This window comes from Desmodus rotundus, chromosome 8, assembly GCF_022682495.2.
Source record: "Desmodus rotundus isolate HL8 chromosome 8, HLdesRot8A.1, whole genome shotgun sequence".
Lineage (NCBI taxonomy): Eukaryota > Metazoa > Chordata > Mammalia > Chiroptera > Phyllostomidae > Desmodus > Desmodus rotundus.
In genome coordinates this window covers 74,144,416-74,160,079 of record NC_071394.1, presented here as the reverse complement: position 1 = coordinate 74,160,079, position 15,664 = coordinate 74,144,416, and the positions used below count along the sequence as shown (strand labels likewise).

Genomic DNA, 15,664 nt, shown 5'->3' with positions numbered 1-15,664 from the left:
AGCTCCAAATCAGTAGACTTAAGCACAATAAGGAATAAAATCACCTGCTCATAAAATCCACATTAATTTCCTAGGTGTACAGCATGTTCTGGGAACATTTGTAACCTCTGTGTGCAGTTCCCACTTTGAAGCACATGCCGAAGTCATTCATCAAACATTTTTAAGGCCCTATTTCTGTGTCAGGAATTAATGCAGGAATTTCTCTAGAAAAGATTAATACTACTGCTACTAATAGCTCTCACTTTTATAGCAGTAAGTCTGCTTTATATGCAATAATGCATTTAATCTTCACAACTATACTAAAAGGTAGATGCTATTATTAGCCCCATTTTATAATTGAGGAAATTGAGGCATAGAAAGATTGAGTAACTAACCTTAGTTTCCACAGCCATTAAATGGCAGAATGAAGATTTGAACACAAGAGGTTGGCTGCAGGACTGTGCCACTCACTGCTACACATAGCACCTGTGGAAATCTGCTTCTCCATGTTCACAGGCAGCACACACAAAGTGAACCTGTCCAGCATTCTCTGAGGCCCTACCTGACACATGACTCCAGTGCTAAGACATGGATGAGAGAAAATGAATCAGACAGTAGCCTCTCTCTGCTCTCAGTCATGCCTTAGCAAGTAAAAAGTATGGTCACCATTCCCATCGTTCAGTTCTTTAGGCACAGCATGTGACTGGAGTTTCCTGTGACCTATATGCCTTTCCTTAGGAAGCAGGCATCTTAATACAGTAGACTTTTTCAGCAGTCTTTTCATTCTACTATTCAGCTTTTCTGTGGACAATAGTTGATAGTGGTTGATAAGAACTGAAGGTTTCAGTTTTTGCTTTTGTGTGTATGTGTAGATGATAGTGCTATGTTGAGAGTGGTATAATAATGTTTGGGAACTTTATTAATGAATTTCATTGACCAAGGATTCAGGATCAGTAAATATGAAAAGAAATTGATTAAAGGTATGGTATGTGTTGACTTTTGGTAGCAGTGGTACCTTGAAATTGGATTAAAGGTAAAAATCGACATGCATATTGAATTATATTACTTCCCCATCTCCTCAACATTTCTGTGCCCATTTGACATCTTCCAAATCCAATGCCATTGGTTCTGGCAATAATTTCTACTGCCACCTCCAGAGGAAATGATGTCTTCACTACACCACTCCTTCCCCCAAGGCCACAATCGCTAGTTCCTCTGCCACTTTTTCAGGTATGACTCTCTTAGGATGGGAGCATGTATACCTCATAGCACATGGAATGTGTAAGACTGTCTCCTGTTCACCTCATTTGCTCCTCCCAAAAGATCAACTTGATTCATTGGAACAGTTTGTCAAGGAAAAACCAACTTAAACACACATACACACAAACAAACAAAAAATAAATGCAACTCATACATACTAAACACTTAGGGGTAGGCTAAAAGTCAGGTTAGCCTACCCGAATTTTAAAACTGCTTCATCTGGTCATGGTAGGCAGGAAAGATTAATGGAAGGCAAAACTCAGGGAGAGGTGACCTGAGGGAGAGATAAATGTGACTGTATCCTGGGATGATGGCAGCAGAACTGGCAGGAAACAATTTCAGGAGATAGTATTAAAGTCATACCTACAGGAGAGGGGTGAGCAAACTTTAGCATACCCAGAAAGAGCAGGAAACTGTATTCATAATTCAGATCCCTAGGATAAGATCAAGAGACTGGCTCAGTACATCTGAGTGGGAGCTCAGAAATAAGTGTGTCATCAGCTTACAGGTGATTCTGATGCAAGCGACTACAGACCACTCTTCTAGAATCCCTGCTTGAGGTCTTAGCACCACATCAGTGAGAAGAAATAATGAATCAGCCCTGGCTTTGAGTCTCAAGACTGAATACAGCCAATATAGAAATAGAGGGTCAGAAAGAGCTGGTCTAGAGGGAGGTGACTGTTTCATGCCAAACAGTCTTAGGAGGAACCAGGCCTCTACAAAGGAGTGAGTAATTGAATGTTGTCACTTATATTGGGTCAGTTCTGGGCCATGTAAGGGCTACTTCTATGCAGAGGGCCTGTGGTTGTCCAAATCTGCTAGCAACAGCTATCAAAGCTCATTTAATTACAGACAGAAGAATTACCAACCCTTTTTGGCTACAGACCTAAAGGTGCATTCCCCAATCAGCAGCAAGAGTGCCCAAGGCCATGTGCTCATTTCCACTTGCCTGACTCTGAGACTCTCTCTCAGGCAGTTCAAACCTAGAGTAGGTAGTATAATTTACCAGGCTTCCTAAATGCAACTCCAATTAAAATTTTGAAATGAACTGGCCAAGCTTCTGCTTCAGCGTAAAAGTCAACACATACCTGTAATCAATTTCTTTTCATATTTACTGATCCTGAATCCTAGCTCAATGAAATTCATTAACAAAGTTCCCAAACATTATTATACCACCCTCAATGTAGCACTACCATCTAAACACACACACACACACACACACACAAGCAAAAACTGAAACCTTCAGTTCTTATGAGCCCTGAGGGGGAAATAAGAAACTTCCTCATCTCATATACATGATTGGGTTAGATAATGCTTTTGGACGTGAAAATCCTATGTGTTTCCCAATAGTGTCCTGAAATAACTTCTCCATAATAAACTCTTCTCCATTGTAAGGAAAACTGATGGTTCTTACAGTTGAATCTTCTGCAATAACATGGTAATAATGTGAAGTAATGTGATATCTGAATAAGTAAATTATACTTCAATTTACCATGTCAAATAGATACAAACTTGAATTGTCACAATATTTATGTAGCCGAAAGCTTTCATTGGTATTATTATCTAATAGAGAGTTAAGGGGGAAAGAACATTTTTCTCTGCTAGTGTTCTAAAAATAAATCTTCAAATGTTAATAGATATGAGTCAGTTCTGTATTTAATACAGAAAAATGTAACTCTGTAACATCCATCTTCTTTCTATAACCTTATAGTCTGCTTTAAGTAATATTTGAAATGCATGATATATTATTTAGTATTATTTTCCCTGGAATGCCCACCTTACCTCCCATCTGCCTACTAAAAGAGACTTGCTCTTAACATCTAGATAGCTCCCATGTCCCTTTTGAGGTGAGGCTATCGTGAGGGACAGGTTGGGTCATGACCTCTATCTTCCCTAGATCACTCCCTTTGCCTAATTCCTATCCTACATCTAATTTATACAACACAATTAGCACCCTCTACACTTTCAGCTCTTAGTATACATTTTCCATGATATGGCCCTTTAATTATTCATTTCAACACAATAAATTTGTACTGAATACCTGCTATAGGAAATGACATTACAGCGAAGTGGTTAAGGGGGAAACATTCCCAAGCCAAAGGCATTCTGGATCCTTGGTTTGTTGAGTAGCTGACTCTGGTCTAGCTGCTCAACAACTGTGCCTCAATTTCTCATATGTACAAATAGAGCTAGTAGTATTATCTATAACAAAGGCTTTTTTAAAAAATGAAGACTTGCAAAGCACCTAAAACAGAGCCTGGAGCACAGCAACCATCAATAAGCATTAATGATTATTGTTACTACTACTGCTAAATATATTCCCAGAATCACAGAATACAGAAATAAATAAGGCACAGTGACTCTTCATATGTAGAACTCATTCACAGAGTTAAAAAATATTTAATGAGCACCTACCATGGACTAGAACTACTCAGGAGATATAACTGTGAAAATTCTCTCTTTTGATGACAGAAAAACAATAAACAGTAGAAAATTAAAATATAATAAATGTCAAATAATTTTGACATTCATAAAGAATTATAAAGAAAGCTAGCAGGTAGAGAAGGGACACCTGAACAGATGGCACTTAAGAAAAGTCCTCAGTGGAAGTTTGTAGCAATACAGGCTTACCTAAAAAAGATAGAAATTTTTCAAATAAACAATCTAACACTACATCTACAAGAACTCGAGGAACAACAGCAAAGATAGCACAGAGCAAGTAAAAGGAAGGAAATTACCAAGATCAGAGCAGAGTTAAACAACATAGAGACTAAAGGCACAATTGTAAGGATCAACGAATCCAGAAGCTGGTTCTTTGAAAAAACAAACAAAATCGACAAGCCTTTAGGCAGACTCATCAAGGAAAAAAGAGAGAGGACCCAAATAAACACAACCAGAGTGAGAGAGGAGAGATTACAACTGATACCACAGAAACACAAAAGATTGTAAGAAATTACTATGAAGAAGATTATGCCAAGAAATTTGAAAACCAAGATGAAATGGACAAATTTCTAGAAAAATATAACCTTCCAAAACTGAATGAAGAAGATGCACAAACCCTGAACAGACTAATAACAGCAGATGAAATTGAAGCAGTAATCAAAAAACTCCTGACACACAAAAACCCTGGACCAGATGGTTTCACAGGAGAATTTTACAAAGCATTTAAGGATGAGCTAATCCCTTATCCTCCACAGGTCATTAAAACAAATCCAAGAAGATGGAAGAATCCCAAACTCTTTCTACGAAGCCAGCATCATCCTACTCCCCAAAACAAATAAAGACATAACAAAGAAAGAAAACTTCAGGCCAATATTGCTGATGAACATAGATGCTAAAATTCTCAAACAGATATTGCCAAACACATCCAGCAATACATTAAAAAGATCATACACCATGATTAAGTGGACCATACACCATGACCAGGATGCAAGGATAATACAATATATGCAAATCAATAAACATAATTCATCATGAAAACAAAATGAAAGACAAAAATCATATGATCATATCAATAGATGCAGAAAAAGCATTTGAGAAGGTGCAGCACCCATTTATAATAAAAACACTCAGCGAAGTGGGAATAGAAGGAGCATTCTTCAACATAATAAAGGCCATATATGAGAGACCTACAGCCAACATCATACTCAATGGGCAAAAACTAAAAGCTTTCCCAATAAAATTAGGAACAAGACAAGGATGTCTGCTTTCACTACTTCTATTCAACAGAGTATTGGAAGTCCTAGGCACAGCAATCAGACAAGAAAAAGAAATAAAAGGCATCCAAATTGGAAAGGAGGAAGTAAAACTGTCATTGTTTGCTGATGGCATGATAGTGTACATAGAAAATCCTACAGTCTGACTTTTCGAGCCTCTGGCCAAGATGGAGTCATAGGTAGACACACCGCACCTCCTTGCACAACCAAAAGAAGGACAACAATTTAAATATAAAAAACAACCAGAACTAACAGAAAATCAAACCGCATGGAAGTCTGGCAACCAAAGAGATAAAGAAGACACATTCATCCAGACCGGTAGGAGGGGCGGAGATGGCAGCCCCAGCTGAGAGGACTCACAGCAATGCAGCCGGATCCACAGAGGTGGCAGATTGTGGAACTAATGGGGCAGGCAGTGTGACAGCTACCAGACCCCATGGACCCATATAGATAAACCAGGAGGAATGGTGGGGGAGCGAAACAGACTGTGCAACCCAGGGCTCTAGATCGGGGAAATAAAGCCTCAAACCCCTGACTGAAAACACCCATGGGGGTTGAGGCGTCAGCAGGAGAAACTCCTGGCCTCACAGGAGAGTTTGTGGGAGAGACCCACAGGGGCCTAGAGTGTGCAAAAGCCCACACACCAGGAATCAGCACCAGAGGGTCCCAATTTGATTGTGGGTAGAGGAGGGAGTGACTGAAATCTGGCTGAGAGTGGAGCAGGCACCATTGCTCCCTCTCAGCACCTCCCTCACATATAGCATCACAGTGCAACCAGCCTTACCCAGCCCTGGTGAATAACTAAGGGTCCTCCCCTTTACACAACAGGCGCACCAAGACAAAAAAAAATGTCTCAAATGAAAGAACAGATCAAAGCTCCAGAACAAATACAACTAAGCAATGAAGAGATAGCCAACCTATCAGATGTACAGTACGAAACACTGGTAATTAGGATGCTCACAGAATTGGTTGAATTTGGTCAAAAACTAGATGAAAAAATGAAGCCTATGCTAAGAGAAACAAAGGAAAATGTATAGGGAACCAATAGTGATGCGAAGGAAATTGGGACTCAAATCAATGGTGTGGACCAGAAGGAAGAAAGAAACATCCACCCAGGAAAGAATGAAGAAACGGGAATTCATAAAAAATGAGGAGAGGCTTAGGAACCTCCAGGACATCTTCAAATGTTCCCGCATCCAAATTATAGGGGTACCAGAAGGAGAAGAGGAAGAACAAAAAAATGGAAACTTATTTTGAACAAATACTGAAGGAGAACTTTCCCAATCTGGCAAAGGAAATAGACTTCCAGGAAGTCCAGGAAGCTCAGAGAGTCCCAAAGAAGCTGGACCCAAGGAGGAACACACCAAGGCACATCATAATTACATTAGCCAAGATGGAACAGAAGGAGAGAATCTTAGAAGCAGCAAGAGATAAGGACACAGTTACCTACAAAGGAGTTCCCATTAGACTGTCGGCGGATTTCTCAAAAGAGATCTTACAGGCAAGAAGGAGATGGCAAGAAGTATTTGAAGTCATGAAAGGCAAGGACCAACATCCAAGATTACTCTATCCAGCAAAGCTTTCATTTAGAATGGGAGGGCAGATAAAGTACTTCCCAGAGAAGGTCAAGTTAAAGGAGTTCATCATCACCAAGCCCTTATTATATGAAATGTTAAAGGGAGTTATTTAAGAAAAAGAAGATCAAAACTAGGAGCAGTAAAATGACAACAAACTCACAGTTATTAACAACCACACTTAAAACAAAAACAAAAGCAAACTAAGCCAACAACTGGAACAGGAACAGAACCACAGAAATGGAGATCACGTGGAGGGTTATCAATAGGGATTTGGGAGGGGGAGAGGTGGGGGGAAGGTACAGAGAATAAGTAGCATAAATGGTAGGTATAAAATAGACAGGGGGAGGGTAAGAACACTATAGGAAATGGGGAAGCCATAGAACTTATATGTATGACCCATGGACATGAACTATAGTGGGGGAATGTGGGAGGGAGGGGGTGGGCAGGATGGAGTGGAGTGAAGGGTGGGGGTAAGAAAAAAAAAGATGTTTAGCACTTTTCATAAGGCTCTTGGTCCTGAAGAGTTAATAGTTGATGGCCAAAGGAATAAATTTTTGAGAAACGAATAGTGCAGGAATAAATAAAAATAAATAAAAACATTAGCTAAAAAAAAAAAAAATCCTACAGTCTCCAACAAAAAACTACTCGACCTAAATAAGTGAATTTGGCAAAATAGCAAGGTACAAAGTCAATATTCAGAAATCAAAGGCATTTTTGTACACCAACAATGAAATATCAGAAGCAGAAATCAGGGAAAAGACTCCATTGACTATAGCAACAAGAAAAATAAAATACTTAAGAATAAACCTAACCAAGGAGGTAAAAGACCTGTACTCAGAAAACTATACAACATTGAAGAAAGAAATTAAGGAAGACACAAACAAATAAAAGCATGTACCAGGCTCATGGATTAGAAGAATTAACATCATCAAAATGTACATATTACCCAAAGCAAATTATAGATTCAATGCAATACCTATTAAAGTACCAATGGCATATTTCATAGATGTAGAACAAACATTTCAAAAATTTATATGGAACCATAAATGACCCTGACTAGCTGCAGTAATTTTGAGAAGGAAGAACAAAGCAGGAGGGATCACAATACCTGATATTAAACTGTATTACAAGGTCACTGTAATCAAAACAGCCTGGTGCTGGCATAAAAACAGGCACATAGACCAATGGAACAGAACAGAGAGCCCAGAAATAAACCCAAGTCTCTACAGTCAACTGATTTTTGACAAAGAGGGTAGCAGCATAAAATGCAGCAAAAATAGCCTCTTAAACAAATGGTGCTGGGAGATCTGGACAGCTACATCCAAAAAAAATGAAACTCAATCACCAACATATACGATACATAAAAATAAATTCAAGGTGGATGAAATACTTAACTATAAGTTGTGATACCATAAAAGTCATAGAGGAAAACATCAGCAGGAAAATCTCAGACATTCCACCCAGCAATATCTTCACTGATATGTCCCCTAAAGCAAGGGACATAAAGGAAAGAATAAACAAATGGGACTTCGTCAAATTAAAAAGCTGCTGCATGGCTAAAGAAAACAGCATTAAAATGAAAAGAGAACCAACTATATGAGCACAGAGATTTGCCAACTACACCTCAGACAAGGGTTCAATCTCCAAAATATATAAAGAACTCACACAACTCCACTCCAGGAAGACAAACAACCTAATTAAATCTAAAATGGGAAATTTTAGATTTAAATGAAATCTAAAATGGGCATAAGACTTGAACAGACACTTCTCCAAGGCAGACATACAGAAGGCCCAGAGACATATATGAAAAGATGCTCAGCATCACTAGTCATCAGAGAGATGCAATTTAAAAACACAATGAGATACCACTTCAAACTGGTCAGAATGGCCATCATAAACAAATCAACAAACAAGTGTTTTAGAGGATACAGAGAAAAGGGAACCCTAGTGCACTGTTGGTGGGAATGCAGACTTGTGCAGCTACAGTGGAAAACAGTATGGAATTTCCTCAGAAAACTAAAAATGGAACTGCCTTTTGACCTAGCAATTTCACTGCTGGGATTATACCCTAAGAGCCCTGAAACACCCATCCAAAAGTATCTATGCACCCCAATGTTCATATCAGCGCAACTCACAATAGCCAAGTGCTGGAAGCAACCTAAGTGCCCATCAGTAAATAAGTGAATAAAAAAACTGGTACCTTTACACAATAGAATACTATGCAGCAGAGAGAAAGAAGGAGCTCCTATCCTTTGCAACAACATAAATGGAAGTGAAGAGCATCATGCTAAGTGAAATAAGCCAGGTGGTAAGGAACAAATAGCATATGATCTCACCTTTAACTGGAAACTAATCAACAAAAGAAAAAACAAACAAAATATAACCAGAGGCATTGAAATTAATAACAATCTGACAGTAACCAGTCAGGAGGTGGGAGGGGATAATGGGGGGGAGGGTTTTCAGGAACAACTATAAAGGACACATGGACAAAACCAAGGAAGGGGTAGAAGCAAGGGAGGGAAGTGGGTTTGGCTGGGGTGAGGGGGAGTTGTGGGTGGTAAATGCAGACAACTGTAATTGAATAACAATAAAATAATTTTTTAAAAAAGAAAAGTCCTCAGTAAAATGGGATAGTAAACATGAATGATGGTCCAAGACAGTGAGCACACAGCCTGAGATGAGAATATTCTTAGAAACATCAAGCAAGCCAGTATGGCTGGGACAAAGTGAGCAAGGACGTTGGCAGGTCTGACAGGGCCTGGTCACTATGGGCTTTATTCTTAAATCATGGGAAGCCAGTAGAGGGTTACAAACAGAGAAGTAACACAAACAGCCATGGAGGGAATATACTACAATCATATATATATATATATTTTTTATTGAGTTTAGTGAGATGACATTGGTTAACAAAACCATCAGGTTTCAAGTGCACAACTCAACAAACATCATCTGCACAGTGCATCATGTGTCCATCACCCCAAGTCAAGTTTTTGCATCCCCATTTATCCTCCCATTGCCCTCTTTCACCTGTTCCCAAACACCTTTTCCCTCTGGCTATCATCACACTGTTGTCTGGGACTATGTGCTTAATCCCACCAGTTTTCCCCACCTAGTTCTTCAATCTCCATTCCCTTTGAAAGCTGTTAGTTTGTTTTATGTATCTATGCTCTTTCTATTTTGTTTATTAAATTATTTTGTTCGTTAGACTCCATATATAAGTGAGATCATATAGAATTTGTCTTTCTCCGACTGGTTTATTTCACTTAGCATGATATTCTCCATGTCCATCATGCTATTGCCAAAAGTAAGATTTCTTTTTATTTTTACAGCTGAGTAATATTCCCTTATGTAAATGTACTGTGGCTTTTTTATCCACTCTTTTATCTACTGTTTTATCTATCAATAGGCATTTGGGCTGTTTCTAGATCTAGGCTATTGTAAAATACTGCTATGAACATAGGGGTGCATATATTCTTCTGAATTCATATTTCTGAAATCTTATAAATCCAGAAGTAGAGCCATTGGGTCAAATGGAAGCTACAGTTTTAGTTTTTTGAGGAAACTCCATACTATCTTCCACAGTAGTTGCACCAGTCTGCATTCCCACCAACAGTGCATGAGGGTCTCCTTTTCTCCGCATCCTCACCAGCACTTGTTTTTTGTTGATTTATTCATGATACACATTCTGACACATGTGAGGAGACTTCCTTCATAAAAATTCTAATATGTTTTTGTTGCTTTGCTTGGGTGCTTACTGTTATTTTGTCCTCTAAATTGCTGATTTGATTCTCTGCTTCATCTAACCTGCTGCGCCTTCTAGTTTATTCTTAATTTCAGATATTGCATTCTTCATTTCTGACTGGTTCTTTTTTATAGTTTGATGATAGAATCATACACAGTTTCACTAACTGCCAACAATGCAGCAGGCTCACAAGTTGCTCCTGTGAGTCTTCTGACCTCCTTGTGGCAGGCACGAAGTTCTAGGATTCTTGGAACCTCACCCAGTTTACATGAATTCAGAAACAGATCCATGATTAAAGCTTCATTAATGAATGAATCATCATCATCCCTCATCTGACTGAGTTTGAAAAAAACAATCACCAAGTATCCCTTAATATGATTTTTTCTCTAGTTCTGTTTTTTTGTGGGGTTTTGGTTTGTTTCTTTTTCTAACCAACTTTCAGAGAAAGTTGAACAACTTCAAGCTTCTAGAACAGACTTGAAAAACAGAAAGAAACATTCTACTGAGAGCTCCAAGAATCAATCATAACTCCCCTATACAGTATCTCTAGATGATATTTGTAACTATCTGTTTACACACCAGTTCACTCTTAGTTAACACACAATCCTTACACTCTTGGTCTCAAACCCACAGAATAATAAGTCATAACAGGTAGGAGATAGTGGTTTTCTTAGGGCCCAGAACATTAACAATGATAAATAACAGATGACTACATGAAAGCTAAGTAGAAAATGGAAAAATCAAAGTCACAATAGAGCTATGCTGGGTGCTATTACAAAACTCAAAAGTAGATGTTTCTAAAGTAGCCAAAGTCAAAGACTTCAAGTATGTTTGTATTTCTAAATTTACAGAAAAAATAAAAAATAAAATATAGTCTAGATAAATTTCTCTGCAAAATGGTTAAAATCAGCAAAGTATATGATAGAAACATATGATAGCATATGATATGGTCAGCTCAATTTACTCTTGTACATTATATATAATAGGGAGAAAATTTGAATTCTATAATAAAGCCCCATAAATTGCTAATGTATCTAATTGACAAGTGGGGAAATATTAGTTGTGAAACAATACCTAGAGTAGATGCCATTTAGGTTAAAAGAGAGAGTGGACATTGATTTTTATATGTGTGTGTGTGTGTGTGTATGTACCTTAGATCATTGAAAAATCCAACATGGCCCCACCTTTCTTACTATCAGAAACATGATTTTTTCCACAGCAGTCTTGTAATGATGTTCTGACCAATGAATGTAAGCAGATTTCATTGGCCATTGTTTCCAGAAAGGCTATTGTTTTCCCAAAAATATACCTGTTTTCCTTTTCCCTTCACTGTTTTCCTTGCCCAAAATGCAGACACAATACCTAGAATTCGAGCAGCCATCTTGCCACCATAAGAACAAAAGTTACAAACTGAAGATGATGAAACAGAAAGGAAGATGGAGTCTAGATCTTTGCTAGTCAGAATGGCCCATGCTCCCAAACCTCTGGTAGAGAATGGAGACCATCATTCACATGTACAAATCACTTCCTAGAAATGCTTGGCATTCTTTATATATATACAATTCCCTCAAGTTCCACTGCTCAGAAGGATATTAAGAACAGGATAATCTCCATCAGCTTTCACAATCTCCTTGTTGTACTTACATGAAAATATAATTAATAACACTATCAACCTAGCTCTGATCATATGGACTACTTTCATGATGGTGCCAAAAGTTAAGAATATCAAGAGGACAATCTTAAAGTTTGGGCTGGACCTTGTTCATCCAGTAGAAAATGGAATTTGTTATTCTGGAAATTTTGAACAGTTCCTACCAGAGAAGATTAAAGTCAGTGGAGTAACTGGAGATCTTGGGAATGTTGTGTACATTGAATGTTTCATGAATAAAATCACAAATCTCAGATATTCCATGCAGCAATATTTTCACCAATATGTCCCCTAGAGCAAGGGACATAAAGGAAATAATAAACAAATGGACTTCATCAAAATAAAAAGCTGCTGAACACCTAAAGAAAGCAGCATTAAGATGATAGGAGAATGAATTGTATGGTGAAACATATTTGCCAATGACACCTCAGACGAAGGTTTGATGTCCAAACTATATAAAGAACTCACACAACTCCACTGCAGGAAGACAACCCAATTAAAAATGGGCAAAGGACCTGAACAGTTACTTCTCCAAGGAGGACATACAGAGGGCCCAGAGACATATGAAAAGATGTTCAGCATCACCTAGCCATCAGAGAGATGCAAATTAAAACCACAATGAGATATCACCTCACACCAGTCAGAATGGCCATCATAAACAAATCAACAAACAAGTGTTGGAGAGGATGAAGAGAAAAGGGAACCCTAGTGTGATGTGGATCCCAGCCTGCGGGATCCGTGTGTTGTGACTGAGATGAGACAAATTCACATGGACTACTGAGTCCTGTGGAGGAAAAGGGAAGGCATGGCCACTCTCTTAAGGGGAGAATGCCCTGACCCTTGCCTTGGCAGGTTTTTATTGCTTTTCTAGGCACATTCATTGAAGAAGGTCCTCATTTACTATGCACAGGGTCGCTTTAGGTGGTTACCTTTTACAGAAAACAAAGGAGAGGATGTTGCTAATTACATAAAAAAAGAAGGATATTTGCAAATGTAAAGGGAAAAGTGGTTAAACTGGTTACACTCATCCTTGAAAGGTCTGGCAAAGATTTCAGGAAGTTACTTTAAAGATATGCAGTAAATGTTTACAGCTTCAATTCAGGTTGGGGGAGTGTTAGCAAAAGCAAGTCTCATAGCAGCCTAGGTACAATGCAGGCCTGATTCCCCATGCATCCTATGTGCTGGACCTTACATTCCCACTGGCCTTTCTGAGTGGGAGCTGGGCCCACACCACACAGGAACAGTCTCCTATACTAGTGCACTGTTGGTGAGAATCCAGACTGGTGCAGCCATTGTGGAAAACAGTATGGAATTTCCTCAGAAAACTGAAAATGCAACTGCCTTTTGACCTGGCAATTCCACTGCTGGGATTATATCTTAAGAATCCTGAAACACCAATTCAAAAGAACCTATGCACCCCAATGTTCATAGCAGCACAATTTACAATAGCCAAGTGCTGTAAGCAACGTAAGTGCCCATCAGCAAATGAGTGGATGAAAAAACTGGTACATTTACACAATGGAATACTATGTGGTAGAAAGAAAGAAGGAGCTCCTACCCTTTGTGACAGCATGTATAGATCTGGAGAGCATTATGTTAAGTGAAAAAAGCCCAGCAATGAAAGACAAATACCATATGATCTCACCTATAAGTGGAACCTAATCAACAAAACAAACAAGCCTGCAAAATATTACCAGAGACATTACAATAAAGAAAAAACTGACAGTAACCAGAGAGGAGGGGGGAAGGGGATAACAAGGGATGAAAGGGAAAGGGTCATCAAGGAACATGTATAAAAGACACATGGACGAAGCCAAAGGGGTTGTAGGATTGAGGGTTGGAGGTGGGGATGTGTGGAAGAGGGTGGGAGTGGCAGGTGGAAAATAGAGACAACTATACTTGAACAACAATAAAAAAAAGAAGAATAAAATCACAGTTGTTTCTGAGAAACAGTTCTCTAAAAGGTATTTAAAATATCATACCAAGAAATACCTTAGGAAGAACAGTCTTCATGATTGGTTTTGTGTGGTTGCATCAAACGAGGAGACTTACAAATTTTGTTTTCTTCCAAATTATTCAAGATGAAGATGGATCTGCATGTCCTTTGTTGTCCTTAAAAGGTAATCACCTGTGGTGAACCTGTGCCTAGTAAATGAGGACCATCCTTGATGTACTGTGCCCAGAAAAGCAATAAAAGCCTGTCCAGGCGGGGATCCGCTCTCTCTCTCTCTTGGGCTCTCTCTAGCCCTCTCACCCTCTCTCACTTAGAGAGTGACCATGCCATCCCTTTTTCTCCACAGGATTTCTGTAGTCCGTGTGTATTTGTCTATTGCAGTCACAACACCGGATCCTGCGGGCCGGGATCCTCATCACCTGTCTATGTCTTTAATGGATACACATTCATACAAATGGAATCCTTACACTAACCTTATAAGGTAGATACAACTGCTATTTAACTGAGAAAACTAGTGTTCAAAGAGGTTAAGTAAACTGCTTGAGCTCACACAGCTAATCTGAAAGAAATCAGCACTTGTTCCCAGGAAATTTTGACTCCAGAGCCCAAACATTTAACCACTGTGCTATAAAATGACAAAGATGCATAAAGTCTGAAATAAAATCTTCTAGTTCTTTTAGTCTTCATTCCAGACCATGCAAGTCAAGTTTCTCAAACTTAATTGCTTATAATGCAGGGTCAAGGGCATCAACATAAATGAGGGAAGCAGATGACACAGAGAATGAAAAATGCCCCATCTGCTAGGGCAGCCAGCACTCAGCTACAGCAAACTGTTACTAAGCAGGAAAAAAAAAAAACCAGTGTTGCCTAAAATCTGAATTTTTATGTGAAATTCTATGATCTTCAAATAATGCAACCAATTTTAAAAACACTTTTTAAACATAATCTGAGCCAAAAAAAATGTATCTAGGGATCTAAATTATCTGTGGGCCACTAAGTTGAGACCTCTTCTTTAAAGGATACCTTAATTTTTGGTGGGTAAAAACATATCATATCACTAGCAATAAGGAATTGGTAATATTCACATTCCATTACAAATGTCTGATATTTGTTTGATTCTGTTTGATTCTGAAAAAACTGAATCCCTTACTCCCCCTGAGAGATTTAACTAAACCTCTCTTTCAATTCATTTCTTCTTCCTGCAAAATTTTCCTTTGGTCAGGAAGAAAATGACCTTGCTGGTTCTATTTATTATTTAATAGAATTGAGTCTCAAAATCCCTGTCATAATCCATAATGAAACAGAGAGAGAAAACTTAATCAGCTATAAATGTACTGTAGTTAGCATTCACTGCAAAATGCTAATAATATTTTGAGAATGCCATTTCTCTTCCTGGCCTTTTCACCAAGTTGGTTAATGGACTGAGACTTAGGAAATAATGAAAATAATTTCAGTCGAGAACTTCCCAACCCTACATCAACTCTTGATTGCCTTGCATAGAGCATTGAAAGCAGCCCCACAATGGTGGCCCAGTATAGCTTTGGCAGGAGAGCTCACCAATCAGTGTGAACACCTGTAACAAAAGGAGAATCAAATATTTCAATTGTGAGTGCCAATACCCACATTTTAGGCACTCCTAGCATCAGGTTTTCTTAGATACGACAAAATGAAAATTGTATTCCTAATATGTGCATAGAATCTTGAATCCTGTGGTTGCCAAGAATTTTCTAAAAGATAGTTCAAGTCCACAGGCATTTATTTAGCACTTATTGCCCTAATCAGATATGC

At 38.6% G+C, this 15,664-nt stretch overlaps 1 long non-coding RNA gene and 1 pseudogene across 4 annotated transcripts in view; one reads left to right on the top strand and one right to left on the bottom strand.

Moving 5' to 3' along the window:
* Positions 1–15,664, bottom strand: part of LOC139441103 (uncharacterized) — a 302,417-nt gene that overhangs the window by 191,125 nt on the left and 95,628 nt on the right. The gene's annotated exons all lie outside the window — the stretch shown is intronic.
* Positions 11,978–14,007, top strand: LOC112301095 (ribosomal protein eL22-like pseudogene; annotated as a pseudogene).